Source organism: Lissotriton vulgaris, chromosome 1_1 (assembly GCF_964263255.1).
Source record: "Lissotriton vulgaris chromosome 1_1, aLisVul1.2, whole genome shotgun sequence".
Classification (NCBI taxonomy): Eukaryota; Metazoa; Chordata; class Amphibia; order Caudata; family Salamandridae; genus Lissotriton; species Lissotriton vulgaris.
Window position 1 is genome coordinate 70,425,793 of NC_141685.1, and position 16,120 is coordinate 70,441,912.

Below are 16,120 nucleotides of genomic sequence, written 5' to 3' on the forward strand. Positions count from 1 at the left end.
ACATTCCCAGCGGTATGTTTGGAGAACGACAGTGAAAGTTTGCAAGCACCAAATAGTAACTCTGTACATTGGCATGCTTTTACGAGTGCACATATTCGTGCATTGGAGAATTGTCACTGTGTGCATAGGTGCTATTTCTCTCAAGACACATTTCATCCTTGAGTAATAATTCCTCTGGTTCCCTTTTGCTGTGGGCGCGCTAACCCCCTAAACTTCCAGGATAGAATGCGCAGATTCTCACAACCTTTCACTTGTGAACATTTGTAGATTCTTACTATTCACAGGGGGCAGGAAGGCCATGGGAACAAGATCCGGGGATTGGCCTTTGTTGTTCTCTTTGTTCCACCATCTTGCAGCGTCCCAACGTATAGTAAGATTGCACTCCTGAGGATTTAAAGAACAAGACGCACTGTGCACCCCCAAAGTGGCGATATCTTCATTGTGCCTTTTACGCCTGCACATGAGCAGGACCAGATTACATACATCATGCACCTTTGGAGTACAGGGTGGGCCCACCGAAGGTGGCAGTGCCCTTATTGTGCCATGGTGCCTGCAAGGGGTAAGGATCAAACCGTGCACCCCCCCTTAAGGTGGCAATACTATTCTTTGTGCCCCTTATTCCTGAACGAAGGGAGGGTCAGATTAGACAGACCGTTCATATCCCGTAAGATGGCAGTACCCTTATTGCACCTGGCGTGTTCCTGTGTCCTAAAATGAAGAGACCCCTTTCATTTCGGCATGAAAATATGTCTTATTAAACACGCAACACGTAATGAACTCTGATTCCATCAAATGCGCACTTCTAGCATATTCTTCTGTTCTCTAAATGTGTCACTAAGCCATGATAATCAAGCTTATACAAAACACCTTCAGTGACTGCTTAGTTTAGAAGTTATCACAGGCATGTCATAAACACTGAATCTGACTGTTCCCCTTCATAATTCTATAATTATTATTATTTTAACCACTTGCTTTAGCCTTCTTTATTTTCCTAGAAGGTTTGAGGTCCTTAAACACAAGCAGCGCAGGTTCCATTTTAGCCACAGTACATCCTCTTGGTATCTACAGCTTAAGGCTTTAGAAGTACACACTTGTAAACGCGAGCAAAAGAGGACGCAAATGCTTAGGGGCTTTTTTACATAGGTGACATATTTTGCGTCCAACCAGTATAGTCCGGTTAGATCACAGGTACTCAAAGTAAGGCACGCAGGCCGCTGGACATTGTACCTGTGTTTTTTTTTACAGTGTCAGCAAACACCGCCGGTTGCAGCAGTGCGGACTCTGAGAGACTCTGCTCTGTGGAGGGCGGGCGATTCCAGCGACGATAGTCAGAGTGAAGATGCAGGGGTGCTAAGAGGTGAAACACAACAAAGCCTCATTAACAAGTAAAAGGTCTTTTAAAGACCTGTGAAGTACTCTGTGTGGTTGTGTGTGTGCCCAGGAAGCTGTCCCAGCCGGGCTGACACACACGCAGAGTGAGGTGACAGAGGGCAGAAGGGAGTGAGAGCCGGGTGAGGTGACGAAGGGCAGCAGGGAGTGAGCGCCAGGTGAGGTGGCAGAGGGTGACAGAGGGCAGCAAGGATATAGAGACAGAGATAGACAGAGACAGACAGAGACAGGAACAGACTGACAGATAGAGGAAGAGACAGATAAAGACAGAGACATATAGAGACAGAGCCAGATAGAGGCAGAGACAGATAGAGGCAGAGGCAGATAGAGACTAAGCATGGGCGTAAAATCCCCATCGCTCGCGGATTTTGCGGATTTTCGGTAAATTCCCAATCCGCGAGATTCGCGAATTTCCAGCAAAATCCGCAAATTCGAACGCAGCGGATTTTTTTTTCTGGATGAATCAATTTTGCGGCGCGCGGCATTTACTTACCATCATTCAGCATTTGCTGAGTTGTTTTTCTCGATATTTTGCGAGTGCTGCGCCATTTTGGATCTTGCTGCGGGATCCCGCGGGAGTTTGGCGAGTGCGATTACGTCATCCCGGCTTGCCACCTTGCACAGCGAGAGTTTGTCAACGCGAGTACGCCGTGTTCACGTATCGCGGGAATTCGCAATTGCGACCTTGTAGATGCGGCGAGCAGGAACAATCTCGCACTCGCGAAAATACAAAATTTGCAATTCTGCACAAGAAATCCACCAGCAAGCAGCATAAACCTACTGGAAATGATGATTTTTCTCAGAATAACTCCTCAGGTTGACATTTGCCTGCACTTTTTTTGCGAGGAGTCCATTTTGGGGAGGGGGGTGGGAGGAAGGAAGTGCCCCACAGTCTCCAACTTCCTGTTCCTGTCCAGCAGACTCCACCCAGTGCTTTGTCCATCTCCTGGTCACTTTTCATTTGGATCTGGAGCTGGAAGGATTACTTTTTGTGGATGCTGCTGGATATTTGGATTTGAGGCCTTTTTGACTTTCTTTGGATCACTTTTGGATTAGAAATTTCACAAGTAAGTTTGTTTGGGGCATTACAGTTGCTGCAACTACAATTTTGGAATTTTCGATTTTTGGGCTGTTTTGAGGCCTTTTGCCCTGGGGTACTCAGTGGTGGGTGGACTGAGTCTTTCTGTGGGGTATCTTGAATGTAAACATCATGGAGGGGCTGGATGGCTTGGGATTGTGCTGATTTTTCAGTGATTTTCGTTTTTTTGGGCTGTACTTGTGGCCTTTTCACCAGGGGTAGTGAGTGTTGCATGGGCCTAGTCTTTCTGTGGGGTGTCTTGAATTTAAACATCATGGAGGGCATGGATGGAATGGGATTGTGCTGATTTTTTTCTGTGTTTTTCGATTTTTGGGGGTGTTCATGGGGACAGGCCATGTGGCTGAGGGCCATTTTGAGTGCTGCTACAGGCCCTGGCCATGTGCTGGGAGGCAAGTGGCCATTTTGAATGCAGGCAGTGTTGTTAGGCCTGCAACCATTTTGCCTAGTTTTCAACCTTTATGCCCAGGGGTAGTGAGTGTTGCATGGGCCTAGTCTTTCTGTGGGGTGTCTTGAATTTAAACATCATGGAGGGCCTGGATGGTTTGGGATTGTGCTGATTTTTCTGTGATTTTCGTTTTTTTGGCCTGTTGTTGTGGCCTTTTCACCAGGGGTAGTGAGTGTTGCATGGGCCTAGTCTTTCTGTGGGGTGTCTTGAATTTAAACATCATGGAGGGCCTGGATGGTTTGGGATTGTGCTGATTTTCTGTGATTTTCGTTTTTTTGGCCTGTTGTTGTGGCCTTTTCACCAGGGGTAGTGAGTGTTGCATGGGCCTAGTCTTTCTGTGGGGTGTCTTGAATTTAAACATCATGGAGGGCCTGGATGGTTTGGGATTGTGCTGATTTTTCTCTGATTTTCTTTTTTTTGGCCTGTTGTTGTGGCCTTTTCACCAGGGGTAGTGAGTGTTGCATGGGCCTAGTCTTTCTGTTGGGTGTCTTGAATTTAAACATCATGGAGGGCATGGATGGAATGGGATTGTGCTGATTTTTCTGTGTTTTTCGATTTTTGGAGGTGTTCATGGGGACAGGCCATGTGGCTGGGGGCCATTTTGAGTGCTGCTACAGGCCCTGGCCATGTGCTGGGAGGCAAGTGGCCATTTTGAATGCAGGCAGTGTTGTTAGGCCTGCAACCATTTTGCCTAATTTTCAACCTTTATGCCCAGGGGTAGTGAGTGTTGCATGGGCCTAGTCTTTCTGTGGGGTGTCTTGAATTTAAACATCATGGAGGGGCTGGATGGCTTGGGATTGTGCTGATTTGTCAGTGATTTTCGTTTTTTTGGGCTGTATTTGTGGCCTTTTCACCAGGGGTAGTGAGTGTTGCATGGGCCTAGTCTTTCTGTGGGGTGTCTTGAATTTAAACATCATGGAGGGCATGGATGGAATGGGATTGTGCTGATTTTTCTGTGTTTTTCGATTTTTGGGGTTGTTCATGGGGACAGGCCATGTGGCTGGGGGCCATTTTGAGTGCTGCTACAGGCCCTGGCCATGTGCTGGGAGGCAAGTGGCCATTTTGAATGCAGGCAGTGTTGTTAGGCCTGCAACCATTTTGCCTAGTTTTCAACCTTTATGCCCAGGGGTAGTGAGTGTTGCATGGGCCTAGTCTTTCTGTGGGGTGTCTTGAATTTAAACATCATGGAGGGCCTGGATGGTTTGAGATTGTGCTGATTTTTCTGTGATTTTCGGTTTTTTGGCCTGTTGTTGTGGCCTTTTCACCAGGGGTAGTGAGTGTTGCATGGGCCTAGTCTTTCTGTGGGGTGTCTTGAATTTAAACATCAAGGAGGGGCTGGATGGCTTGGGATTGTGCTGATTTTTCAGTGATTTTCGTTTTTTTGGGCTGTACTTGTGGCCTTTTCACCAGGAGTAGTGAGTGTTGCATGGGCCTAGTCTTTCTGTGGGGTGTCTTGAATTTAAACATCATAGAGGGTCTGGATGGCTTGGGATTGTGCTGATTTTTCAGTGATTTTCGTTTTTTTGGGCTGTACTTGTGGCCTTTTCACCAGGGGTAGTGAGTGTTGCATGGGCCTAGTCTTTCGGTGGGGTGTCTTGAATTTAAACATCATGGAGGGGCTGGGCGGCTTGGGATTGTGCTGATTTTTCAGTGATTTTCGTTTTTTTGGGCTGTACTTGTGGCCTTTTCACCAGGGGTAGTGAGTGTTGCATGGGCCTAGTCTTTCTGTGGGGTGTCTTGAATTTAAACATCATGGAGGGCATGGGATTGTGCTGATTTTTCTGTGTTTTTCGATTTTTTTGGGGTGTATAACTGAACTCATGTTCCTCTGTCTTCTATTGCTTTTAGGTGCACAAGACTCAAGAGAACCACCAGTGCCAGGAAGAAGTCCTGCAGCGGTGTGTGTGTGCAGCATAACGTCACGCGACGTCACGTCTGGCCACAGACAACTCTGCAACTCGTGCAACTGCGGCCTGCTGTTCTGACCTGCTCTGAAGAAGATGGCCCAAAAAAAGGTTCCCCGTAGCTCCTCTAGCAAGAAAGTTGCCAGTAAGGAGCAGAAGAAGCAAGTTACCAAGGAGACTGGTGTGCCGCCCGCCACATTTTTTAGGAGTAAAAAAAAAGTACGCCTGCAGCAGCAGCGGGATCTGCTGGGGACCAAGCTGGGAGCAGCACCCCCGCTCCATTGGGCTCAGTGCCACCATCACCACCTTGCCAACTTAAGTCCAAGCCCTTGACTGCTGCAGAGGCAGCCAGTGTACTTCTTCAATCACTATCGACCAGTGATGTTGGCTCATCGCAAGAAAGTAGCAGCAATGTCCCTCAATCAACACAGGTTGTTGTAACTCATCTGACGAGTGTTAAACAACCACATCCGCAACAACAACCACATGTGCAAGTACAAGCCCAAGTACAAGTGGAACGAGAGGCAGCGCAAGGAGATGCGCAAGCAGAGGTGCATGGAGGGTCACAAGTGCCCACAATAGTTGTTCCTCCCGAAGTAGGGGCACATCGGGAAATCGACAATCAAGGCAAGGTATCATTTTAGGAAGCCACTCCTCCTGATAATCATTCATTGTCTTCCACACCCCCAGCAAGGAAGAGATCAAGGGCGAGGTCTACATCTTCTTGAAGCACACCTCCTTCTGTTGATACGGATCACAATTGGGAACCAGCACCACTGCCGTCTGAGAGTGAGGCACACCATGATCTGACAAAGGTACTTAAGCGTAAAAGGAAGGTCGTCGAAAAACTCATAGTTATGGAGGGTGATGAGGCTCAACAAGAAGTGGCGGATACTGCTGTTGATGAAGGCTCTCACGACGACGAACCAGTCATCATAAAGGTCACTGCAGCCCCAGCGGGCATGCAGCAAACAGACATTTTGACCCTAGCCCGAGAAGCTGCTGAGCGTGATGATGTTGTCGACGAGGAGGCAATGGAAGAAACACCACAATCATTGGAGTTAACTAGTACACCAACACCTACCGCTTCCATATTTCTTAGTCGCCAGAAGGGACCTCCATCCACCTCGACCTCAATTAGTGGTGGTGAAAGTGCAAAACGTACTGAAGTTCGGCAATCCACATCCTCCACTTCATCTGGCATTAGCAGCAGGACCACCACCACCAGTATCGCCGCCTCCTCCGGCCCCCAAAGACATTTCAAGTCCGCAGTTTGGGACTTCTTTAGTGTTTGCTCAAAAAAGGAAAACTTCGCCATTTGTAGCATTTGTAAGTTGGTAGTTAGTCATGGTAAGTTTGGTTCCAACTATGGGACCGGAGGCCAGAGAGGTCATCTTGAAATAAAGCATGCTGTCAAATGGTTTGCGCACCTACAGGCGATCAAGGAAGCCCGAATTGCACGTAATGAAAACGTTGATGTTTCATCTGATGATGACGAGGAGGAAGAAGACGTGTCAAACACTTCACTTACACCCAGTACCCCTGTCAGCAGCACACCCCATGTGAGCCACACTAAGAGTGTGGGAGAGAGTGAGACACCAATGCGAAAAAGTTCATCAGCGAGCGTAACTGGGTCGAAGATATCATCATCATCATCATCCCCTAAATGCTTGGTCCAGGGCAACACTAAAAAGATGTTGTTTACAGAAGCGCAATATGAACGCAACCACCCACTGACGCGTCTGTATAACACTAAGCTGGCTAAAATGCTAGCTCTGGACCTTCTCCCTTTTTCTTTTGTAGAAGGTGTTGGTTTTTTAGAATTAGTGGTAGCGCTCTGCCCTAAATGGAAGGTTCCTAGCCGGTTCTATTTTGCCAGAGTTGCGGTTCCAGCACTACATGAAGATGTGCTGGAGGTGATTGGGGCAGCTTTGCAGAAGAGTGCTGTTCACACTATACATCTGACAACAGACATGTGGACCAGTGGCGCAGGCGCTGATTACATGTGCATCACTGCACACTGGGTCTCTTTTTCAAGGGTTAAAGCAAAGCTAAACGCAGGTGTTGACCCGGACCAAGTTTTTAAAGCTGCTCGGAAACAAGCAACACTAGCCATGTTTGGTTTGGAGAAACGTCACAGAGCACAAAACATTTTGGATGAGTTTAAGACAAACGTCCTTGACTGGCTGTCCCCCAAAAAACGCCAGATTGGTTATGTTTCCACGGATAATGGCGCCAATGTAGTTAAGGCCATGGAGCTGGGTCACTATTTCAGAGTGCCCTGTTTGGCGCACTGTATAAACCTGGTTGTCAAAAAATTCTTGAGTGATAAAGACAGTGCAGCGTACGAGGTAGTGGAGACCTGCCAAAAAATGTGCAACCATTTCAGCCATTCTTTTAAGGGCCGGAAGCATCTGAGGAGCCTGCTACATGAACGTTGAATGCCAGTGAAAGCACTCATCCAGGAGGTGGCAACACGTTGGAACTCAACCTTCTACATGCTTGAGCGTCTGTATGAGCAGTATACAGTACTCGATCACTATTTCTTAACACAGGGTACAGCTCAGAAGGACCTGAGGATGGGTGCGGCGCAATGGGACATAGTTAACGCATGCTTCGTCCTTTTGAGGCCTTCACGCGTGCAGTCAGCAAGGAGGACTGTAATTTGGGAAAAGCTATCCCATTGTTGTACATCCTGGAGCACCAACTGAAGGAGGTGTGTTCTGTGTTTCAAAAAGATGAAAAAAACAAAGACGTTTTTGTTTTGGCGGAGAAATTATTAGAGCGTCTACAAGGTGATGAACGTCTTAAAATGATCCACTCAAACCAGCATTACATTTGTGCTACTATTCTGGATCCACGCTACAAAAAGGCGCTGGCAGGCCCAGCATTCTTTCCTTTTGCTGATGAAGATGTTACAAAGTACAAACGTTGGCTAGCCTTGTCAGCCAAGAGGTTTGAAAGAGAACGGCAGAAAATTGAAGGAAAAGGCAGTACATCAGCATCAGCAGGCCATCCCCAGTCAAAACAATCCACTTCTGCACCTGTGGCTGTGGCACAAGTGACCTCTCAGCCGTTAAAGACACCGGCAACCGGATCATCTGCACCAGACACAACAGTAACATTGGAGGCTGAAGAGGATTGGCTAGCTCGGCTTGGGTTTGGTTCTCAGAAGGTCATAGCAACAGCTAAGCAAAGTGGAGGAACCTTGGAGGAGGACCTTGAGTCGATGGTGAAGGACTATCTGAATTACTCAACAGAGGTCTATGTTAATGCTGACCCATTGGCGTATTGGCATGGGAAAAAAGAATTGTGGCCACAGCTCTCCAACCTGGCTTTAAACTACTTGTCTTGCCCACTGGCAAGCGTGTCTTCTGAACGTGTTTTCAGTGCTGCTGGTGGCATTGTAACTCCCAAACGGAGCCGCCTCTCGCCCAAAAATGTGGAGAGGTTAACAATGATCAAGATGAATCAGCACCTCATACCACCAGATTACAGAGTACGAGAAAGCACGCCGGATGAAGACGAGGTGGACAGCAACGTAGATGAGGGAATTTCTTCTCTGTCAGGTGGTTACACTGAGCTCACCCTGCCTGAATTCGCAGAGTATGATGACAAAGCCTTATTCTTATTCCTGGACCCTGACACCGAGCCCTGAAAATGAGACAATGAATCAATAACTTTCTTTTTCGTCCTTATTCACTTTTATTCCTGTGTGTCTGTCTTTCTTTGTTATGCACAGTTAATATAATTCAAACTTTAATCACCTAATCACAAAAACAAGCCCATCAGCAGAACTGTCTTCACTTGTTTGCTTATTGATTTGAAGGTGCCGCAGTCTGCATTCCTCAGGTTCACAAGTTCAGAAGAACATGCTCCTCTATACTCAGCACTTGTGGGGGTGTGCTACTTCTTTGCGGGTGAGTTGACGGCTCTGGGGCCATTGCTGGGAAGCTCTAATACCGGATAAAAGTGGTTTGGACCAAATCAGAGGCGGAATTTTTTTGTGTTTTTGCTGACTTGCTTGCCTTTGAGGAGCTCTTTGGGGGGGTTCCGGGTGTTTGTGGGTGAGTTTTGGGGTCTGGGAGCACTGCTGGGACACTCTAATCTTGATTGCATTTACTTTTGAGGAAATCCGTGGTGGAAAACTGGAGTGCGTTTGGACCGAAGGCCGAGAAATATTGTAAGTATGAGATTTTCCTTTTGGGCTGTTTGGGGGTGTTGTGCTTTTTGGTGGGTGGGTTGGCGGGTCTTGGGGCATTCCTGGGAAGGTCTAATACCAGATAGAAGTGGTTGGGACAAAATCCATAAGGAAAAGCCTTTTGGCACTTTTTGTAACTTAGGGTTCGTTAGGGTTAGCCCTAGCAGCAGGATTGCATGTGTTTCGGGGTGTTCTAGATTTTTGCAACTGAGTTCTGGGGTCTTAGAGCACTCGTGAGAATGTGTAATTTTGGTTGCAAGTCATTTGAAGAAAATCCATGGTGGGAAAGGGGGGATTTGGCATAGTTAAAGAAAGACTCTGCCACTATTCTTAACTTAGGGTTCGGGTTAGCAGTATTTCTATTGCATGTGTTTGGGTGGGGGGGTTTTCGAGTCTTGGAGCGATGCTGGCTATGGATACTTTTGCTTGCTTGCAAGTGGTTTGAATACAATCCACGGTGGGTAAGGGGGTATTTGGGCCTACTTTTTCTTTCGAAGTACGTTTTGTCACAAGTTTTCAGCTAGGCCTCGTTTTTGGAGATCTGATTGGGGGTCTTCTACATTTTTGCGACTGGCTTTAGTAAGGGTCTGGGTGGGAGCACTGCTGGGAAGGTCTAATTTTGTTCTAAAACACAGTTTACAGTACACCTAGCTTGAGGGGAAAGATCCGCTAAATTAATTTGCCCAAACTTATTTATCCTTCAAAAGGTGATTCAGACAGAGTACGCACTTTCAAAAATGTTGTACTGTCTATTAGGAACATCAAAGTGTGACTTTTTGCACTACACAGCGTACATACCTTATATTTATTTATCAGTGCTGTTTTTCGTTCAATAATTACAGGCCGGGTTTCAGTCTGTGCAATGGAGAAAAAAGGATGGAGTCAGGCTTCACATTAGCGAGCCGCAATTCAGCATCCGCCAGGCAGGCAGTGGACAGGGTGTCTTCTGGTCACCAACATTGATGGACGAAGCGTCAGCTGGAATGGAGGAGTGCCGCTAATAAGAGGAATTGTTTGCTGCATGCAACTTACTTACCAAATTCAACAGGACAACTACAACAATACAGATACAGTATCCATTCTTTTCTTCTATGAGTGTGTGTGACTGCATTTCTTGGATCTCTCTTTGCTTCTAAATTGATCCCTACAGCCATTCTATAGGTTTTACTTTGGCTACTTTTTAAACCTAATTTAATGTAAGAAGTGTTTCTCTGAGTGCAGAGATAGGCAAGTGAAAACGCTGCAGCCCTGTACTGTCGCATTCTAGTACTACTTACTTTTCAGTAACAATGCATGCAGTAGTGCATGCACTTCCTTTATGTCACTTAAAAGATTTATGGTTAGCTTTGTACCCAAAGATTTCTTTATCTTCAATTATTGTTTGTCCATGCTGTGCTTTTTTTACAGGGTGTCTTCTGGTCACGAACACTGATGAACGAAGCGTCAGCTGGAATGGAGGAGTGCCGCTAATAAGAGGAATTGTTTGCTGCATGCAACTTACTTACCAAATTCAACAGGACAACTACAACAATACAGATACAGTATCCATTCTTTTCTTCTATGAGTGTGTGTGACTGCATTTCTTGGATCTGTCTCTGCTTCTAAATTGATCCCTACAGCATTCTATAGGTTTTACTTCGGCTATTTTTTAAACCTAATTTAATGTAGCCCTGTACTGTCGCATTCTGTCATTCACGGTTGTCGAAAGTACTACTTACTTTTCAGTAACAATGCATTCAGTAGTGCATGCACTTCCTCCATGCTGTAATTTTTTTTTCTCTCAACAAAACCTACTCAAAAAGAAACCCCCATTCCCATCCATTTTACAAACCCTAACCCTCTTCCCCCGGGCTGTGTGGTTTTGTTTGATGTGTGACTAAATGACATCAATAATTCCACACACTTGCTGGGGTGGATAAGGTCATAGCAACAGGCTGGTGAAGGAATCCGAGGATATATTCTAGACTTACTCAGCTTCAGTACTATTTCTTGTAGTAGTAGCCAATGTCAAAGAAATCCTACACAAGTACAAGTTATACTATCAATACTTTACCATTTGGTAGGCTACATTGTGGCACTGTTGTAGACTAGTGTACTGTCACCTGCTATATTCTCTATCGTACCGTTGTAATGCTACAGTAAGGACAAACCAGGTTTCATTTTCTTTTTTTCCATAGCCATGCAACTGCCACTGTGTCACACCACTAGTACCACCGCAATGAGGAAAACATTTCATCCGCCCTGGATTGCAACCTTAATTGCCATTTCCCGTGGAGCCAGCCCTGGGCCTAGCCCTACTTTCAAACAGAAATTACAGGTAAGATAAGCGTTTGGTTGGAGCCGAGGTAGTATAATGGAGAATTAGGAGAGACGAGAGATTGGCGGTAGTACTACTAAAGTCCTAGGACTATTCAGGAAAACAAACTTACTGTTAAACCCCCACCCACCAGACTCAAAAGCAGTAAAAAACAGGTATGGTCAGATAAAGTTTCAAAAAGATTGTCCTTCAAAAGTCCCCAAAAAACCGGACTCCCAATTCCCACCCCCCAAAAGACTCTAAAAAAGGGGCAAGGGACACTATGGCAGGGTGCTGTTGACAGCTGTTGACAGCCAGGGCATCATGCTCCTTTCGGAGGGTGGCATGTTCGAAGCGGAGGCCCTCCACCAGGTTCTTATAGCTTAGGACCTCCTGCTCCAGGTAGGACAGTCTGAGGGATAAGCGGCGCCGGCGTGCCTTGCAAATCCTGTGGGGGGCAGCTGCTGTCTTTGCTGCTCGGCGGTGGCGTTTGGCTTTGGTAGCCCGGCTCCGTACCGCTGGAGCACTGCGCTGGCTGGCAGCCCGCACGGAGGAGGATGCAGCTGTCCCAGTGGATGTTGTTGTAGTACCAGACTGCGTCTCCTCCTCCTCCAGGGCCACCAGCCGCCGATATTCAGCGACAGTGGCATCCAGCCTCCGTTGCGGGGCCATTCGAGCCAGCTCCCTCCTCCTTGATGGTCTCTTGGATTTGGAAGGAGCAACTATATGAAGAAAGAAAGACATAGTCTGTAACCAATGCTCCTTAAGATTAACACAAAATGATTGAGCAGAAAGTTGTGTCACAGTACAAGTAGCAAATTGAAAGCACAGTACATAACTATTGAGGACAGTATCTATGTAACCTCCGACTTCTTCATCCTTGCTCTAACATTAGTGGGAGTTTAAGGAACAAATTCTACGAGCACTATGGACTTCCATTACAGTCGACTATGACAGTACACCAGTCTTATTCTTCTTCTTCTCTCTTCTTTAGGAAAATTGGTACGTTATCTTATGCAAGCCGGCATAATGCCAGCGCAGTGAACTTGCACCCGAGAAAAACAGACGCACACCATGGTGAGTGAGACAGACTTGCGTTACTGTACCGGTCCAGTACATGCAGGTGGTGAAGCTCTTACTTTTCTATTACGGGTGGCACTGAGAATACTCTGTTAAAAGGGCTACTGCTTAATTAATTTAGCTTTCACCCTACAGTGCAAATGAGTATTAGAAAAGGAAAATGAAGAAGCTAAATAATCTGATTATCTATCACTTCACATGGGATATATTTGATGACATATGGGATGACTTTAGGTGCTTTGCTTATTATTGAGTGAACAGTGATACACCCACACATGAATGACGTACTACTACTAAACTAAAGTTATTAAGAGAGGTAGGGAGTGTCCACCGTAATAACCGGATATATGCTGTGCTTGCAGTTGCAATACAAACTACTGCTACTATTCATGGTAGTATTTGGACAAAATTACAACTTCTTTTCCTTGCCTTTCCTACACTGGAACGGACGTGCGGGTGCGGTGTTACATGCTCTTCAAAGTAACACTTAGTTCATCCAGTGACCGTCTACTCTCTCTAGATACACATATGCTATCTAAGAGTCAGATAGTACCATGGGTGATCCAGGCATCCATCCATTCAAAGTATATGCACACATACAGTTTCTGTTTCACCCACCCAGGCTGTTCTCCTTCCACCCATCCTTGCTTCATCATTCACCCAGCCATGCACCATACCATATTCTTTCCTTCCCAGCCACCTCGGGGACCAAGCAAACACATATCATTCTTCTTTGCCAGTCATCATTACATTTCTCGTCCTTCCACACTTACTAACACCCTTCTTTCGCTTTCCGTTCATCCCATCCATCAAGTTCATCTCAGATCTGATTGGGATTCTTCTCGCCAAAAACTTCACAGCTAAGTCGAAGTACATTTAGAGGAGGCTACTACCTGGTTGATTTATAATACACCCGTGCAGAAAGCACACTCTGCAGTCTTCAATCTCAATAAGTAAGGAATATATAGCTTACCTCTGCCCGCCACCAACGTGTGAACCCTCACAGGATCGTCCGGCACTCCCACCGCCTCCTCCCCAGAGTTGTCTTCGTCCAATGCCACATCCACCTCCGCGCTGGCCCCGCCTCCAGATGTTGCACCTACAAAGTACATTTAATAATGTTAGAATACACCACTCACTACTATATAATATTTGGTCTAGGAGGAAGAAAGAAATTTGAAAAAAACAGAATACAATTTAATAATTTGTGACTGTCTACTCTAAAGTAAAAATGTCCCTTTTTCCAGGGAAGGCTGTTGTCTTGCTGCACTTTTTGGCACAACTGATGAATGCTTGCTTTTTATTTTTAACACGCACCACTTTTTCTCCTAACAGACAGAAGCTTGACTTCTAAGAACACGAGCAGGATCAAGTTCAAACCAGGTGAGAGCTCGGCTCGACCACAAGAAATGTGTCCAATTAATCGTCAGCACTAAGCACTTTTCCATTTTCAGTTAAACGTTTACTTTTATGACAAACTTGATTTTAATAAATGTGTTTAATTTTAATAAAGCTTTTAAACTTAAATAGACTCTGTGGTTTTTGGTCCTCCAGACTAGAGTGGATGAGCTAAAGGTTTTGGAATTTTTGCAAGCATGAGTCCGTGCCTCTGACATCATTGGGGATCAATCATCGGTGACTTTGGGAGCTAAATGACTCTGCCACACTATCTAGTCAGTAAGGAGATTGGTGGTTCAACTGCAAAGTCTGTTATCACTGAGGTATGTGGAAAGTCTAACAGCACCTATTATAATTGATAAGCTAAGCAATGCATTATTTAGTGTCCATAGTTCTGTTTGTGCAGATTTGTCCCTGCAACAGTAGTAGAATGGATTGTCCTCCTATCCAAACCAAAAGTAAAGTAGTATCTTATTCTTTCTTGGTGGTCATTCATTTTTTTATTGTTGGCAATTGTCAAAGCATAAACATTTAGAAGACTTGAAAAGACATTATGGACAATCCCAGAGGACTGCACTCAGTGCATAGAGCTATTGCTGACTAGAATGGGAGTCCAATGGAATTGCCAAATGTGCAATCTTAGTTAGCTACACAGACAGACTAATAAGAATAATCTAGTAATACCACACGGAGTCATAGTCGAGGCAGGATAAGAATTTAGATCCAGTCTACAAGAAGATCAAAGACGATTTAGAAAAAATCGAATGAGGAACGCTAGGAAAAAATAAGTACTCTATATTAAAATTAAAACTTACTGGGGCCAGCAAAGGAGCCCACGCCTGCCCGATCCTGGCCTGCATCCTGAACAGCACCCTCCTCCTCCTCCTCCTCCTCCTCCTGTGTCCTCCTCTTGCCCCTGGGGGAAGCTGATGTACAACATGAAAGAAAGAAAAACAGAAAACATGGATGATATTTGTCAACCAAATCAAACATTTCAAAAGAACTAACAAAATATTTTGGCGAAATAGCAAATAGACAACTATTCCACGGGATATATTATTGACCAATCTTAGGTGGTCTACTACGTTATTAGTATTGCTTGATTTGCGGACCGTCGAATTGGAAACTTCTTATGTAACTCACTAAACAAAGTACTAAAAAGGTTTGCCTAGGATTGGCAGGCAGCAGTCCGCAGCACGCGAAGTGACAGCCAAAGTCCATCGTGATTGCAGATCAGCGACAACACTAAAGTTTCCTACTACATTAACCAGTCATTAAAATACTCTCAATCCACCACCACTATTTCTTCTTATCGCCATGTGTACAAAGGAAAGACTGGACTTGAGTCTGTAGGGGCTGATTTAGAAGCCCCTTGCGGCTCTTTTGCTCCATTGTTGCGTGACTTTTGTGACACAGCGGCAGCACAAAAGAGGCGCAATGGTGCGGCGTATATTAACAACGTGACGCATATGGGAGATGCATCACGTTGTAAAGCCCTGCGCCATCAGGGGGTGTTCCGGCGCAAGGGAGGGCGTTCCTGCGCAGGAACGCATCCTAAAAGTGGCTGAGGGAAATCTACAAGATTTCAATCACTCACTTTAACGACAATGATGCATGACTCAAACCCTGCGCCTGCTTGAAGCAGACGTACGGCTTGACGCAGCATTGGGGAGATAGGGCACCCCAGAGCATTGATGGAGCTGCGCCATCGTTGCGACGCAACTCCAGCAATGCGCCGCCTTTACGGCACAGATGCGTAACGCTTTGGTGACGTTTTGGGCCCATGGTGCGCCGCATTGTAAATACGGCGCACCATGGGTGATGGTGGCGTGGCGCACAATTACTGGCGCATCCCTGCTACTTCGCAGGGATGCGCCGGTAATTAAAAATCTGAAACTTAGTGTGTAGCATTACGCAGTTCTTTAAACTACACTCATACATAATTTCACAGGCCAATGAAATGAACACAAAATCTAAAACAAATAAGCATAGTAGCAACACTACTGAGAAGGAGAGCAGTGCACCTGAAATGCACAGAAGATTTTGAAATATAATTTACCTACAATGTAATGAGCAGCATTATTGCTCTTCGTAAAAAACAAAAATTTGCAATATAATAACACAGCAGGAGAAAACAGAGTAGTAAAGAAATAGCTACTACTACTCACCAAGCCCGGGGATCTCAAGGCCAAGCAGGTCGAGCAGATCTCGTTCACGGGTCAGGACATCCGTCCAGCGGTGGGTGGCCTGGTTGTAGGTGCGCCAGACCCGAGAGTGGTGGTACATGGCCCGGCACACCTTATCCCAC

The 16,120-nt window shown here is 45.8% G+C and overlaps 1 protein-coding gene across 1 annotated transcript in view; it reads right to left on the minus strand.

Annotated features, from left to right (window-relative positions):
• Positions 1 to 16,120, minus strand: part of LOC147737348 (uncharacterized) — a 935,485-nt gene that overhangs the window by 51,174 nt on the left and 868,191 nt on the right. The gene's annotated exons all lie outside the window — the stretch shown is intronic.